This window comes from Montipora capricornis, chromosome 12, assembly GCF_036669925.1.
Source record: "Montipora capricornis isolate CH-2021 chromosome 12, ASM3666992v2, whole genome shotgun sequence".
NCBI lineage: Eukaryota > Metazoa > Cnidaria > Anthozoa > Scleractinia > Acroporidae > Montipora > Montipora capricornis.
The window spans coordinates 33,554,938-33,557,437 of record NC_090894.1 but is presented as its reverse complement, the minus strand read 5'-3'; the positions used below and the strand labels follow the sequence as shown (position 1 = coordinate 33,557,437).

Genomic DNA, 2,500 nt, shown 5'->3' with positions numbered 1-2,500 from the left:
ATGATATTAAACAGTGTGTGCTGAGTTAAAAAAAACGTCTTAGGTTAGGCATGGATTCATAGCCTCCTTCACAGTTGGAGAATTTTAATGTGGCTACATGTACTAATCCACTCTGGATAATTTTTGTTCACTTTCCTGAGAGTTTTACCTTAGCTGTGAGCAAACTCGAATGTTAATAAAACAAAATGTGAACAATGATGTCAGCAAAGATTCCCTTTTTGCAAGCCGTGTTAAGGCAAATAACAAGTTTAAAAAAAATGTTATAGTTGAGGTCAAGGTGACTTAAACATACATAATGAAAAATTCAACCACAAAAGAATCTACGCAATAACAACAAACAGAGTACAAGAAAATATACACAAATTACGTCAACAATATTATCATATGGTTAGAGAAAAAAGAGAAAACTCATTTTCAACAAGAGTTGTTGAGTGTATGACTAGAGATTGTTAGCCCATTGATTCCTAAACTACCCACCAGCTGATGAGTAAAAGAGGCCCTGCCGGGGGGGGAAGGGGGGGGCCCTGTGTCGCTTGTCTGAATTTTAAAAGGTCTTGTATCTGTGCTTTGTCAATGTTTCACTTGCTGTGACTGTTGCTGTCGGAAATGTAAAGAAAGGATGCCATTTGTCATTATTTCACTTAAAGTGCTGTCGCTATTTTTTAGGCCATGTCGCTTGTCGGAATTTACCCTGGCAGAGCCTCGTAAAATCTTGTAGCGTTAGACAGAGAAAAATCTATTAAGTTTTGCTCCTGGGAGAAAATGGGTTAACATTATCAGTTATCTTATCAAGTTAGTTATTCAATGTATCATAGTGAGGAGGGCACTCCAAAAGGTGGATTTTACAACTAATAAAGTTTGATTGGAAGAAACAACAATTATAATTGTTGCAACTTGCAAGATATCTTGTTTTAATCAACTTTTGATTTTACTGTGGTGAGATTGGGTGCTCAGTAAATATGGCAATTTTTCAACTGAAAGATTCAATAACAGTGATTGAAGTTGTTAGCTAATGGACAGCTACGAAAGTGGTTCTTGTGTCAATTGCCATACTGATGAGGTTCAGAATTCCTAAATCTTTGTAAATCAGAGGAACTATCCCTATTTAGTTGGTATAAAGAAATGGATTCACTCTTTTTTATCCCTTCATCGTGAATACGGAGGAACTGTATCATTTTAATAGGTATAAAAAATGGGTTAAAAATTCTGACCTCTGAATTCAAGGGAACTAAACGGGTCGGTACATTTCGCTGACCCCAAGTCCATGGACTACCCAAGTGGACTACCCTAAAAATACTATTTCGAATGAGTACTGTTGATCGATGTGTAAGCAGCATCTCAAATAGTGCTTACTTAAGCAACCATTTTAAAAAGGTTAGCTTTCGATTGTTGTTGTGATGGCCGATTACTTCATGTAGGCTAACCCTTTTAAAATGTGTGCTATACTGTTGAACAATGCTGTTTAAAATGGGTGTTGAGGCTTAAGTAAGCACAAGTTGAGATGCTGCTTACACACAGATAAACAGTACTCCTTCAAAATAGTATTTTTAGGGTAGCCCATTTGGGTAGTCCATGGACTGGGGGTCAGCGAAATGTACCAACCCGAACTAAACTGTTAATGGGCAAGAAACCTCTGACCACTTGTGAATTATCCCTCTTAATCGCCTCAAAAAAATGGGTTCAGAATTCCTGACCTCTTGAGGATCTAGTGGTAATAATAATTATTATCGTTCCTGTATGTGTCTCTGGAGAATGAAATCACATTGAATGAGACAAAAATACTTCAACAAAGGATATAAACTCGTCCGAGACGTACCAGTCAATCAACGTTACGCCGATTTAATATACAACCGTTCGGGAGGCAAGCGTGTGTTACTTTTGGAAGAACTTGAAAAATTTTCTTGACGTGTCAACCAGTTATACTTTCTGCTCAATTCTACCTTAGGGTCTGTCTTGATTCATATATAGAGCTGAGTGGCGTCTTAGCAGAATGTTGGCAAAACAGACGCCATAATAGCCGGAATGTGCAAAATTTGAAATTACGACGGGTGGGTGGGGATGTTCTGGAGCCCAGGAGGCCCTCCCCCTGGTACACCCTGTCCACTTGCACGACTCCCATAATACACCTTTTTAATTTAGTCCTTAAAGGCACTGTTTTTCGATTTCTCTTGGGACATATTGTCAGAAATTGCAGGAGAAATTGCAAACAATGATTATGCAAAATTTTGGGGATAAAAGAGGTGTATTATGGGATTTGTGCCAGTGGAGAATTTTCCTCCTTGTACTTATCCCTTATCCAACGTAATGGTAACAAATGTTTGTGTTAAATGGTAATTGACAGTGTACACTGAAACTAACTTCGATCGTAATGTCACATTTCAGTTTGGAACGCTTTCGACTCAGTTCCCTCGATACGTAGCCTCCCATGCAGACACTATTGGGGCTTCGTCACGCGTTCCTCCCCCGCGAAGAGAAGAGTAGCTGCGTGGGAGGCCACTCG

The 2,500-nt window shown here is 39.0% G+C and overlaps 1 protein-coding gene across 1 annotated transcript in view; it reads left to right on the top strand.

Moving 5' to 3' along the window:
• The window catches only part of LOC138027933 (uncharacterized), a 3,113-nt gene extending 2,238 nt beyond the window's left edge, over window positions 1-875 (top strand). Inside the window, exon 1 of the mRNA XM_068875552.1 lies at window positions 1-875. This exon is cut by the window's left edge and continues 2,238 nt beyond it. The gene's annotated coding sequence lies outside the window, so the exon portion shown is untranslated.
• Window positions 876-2,500: the final 1,625 nt, after the last annotated feature.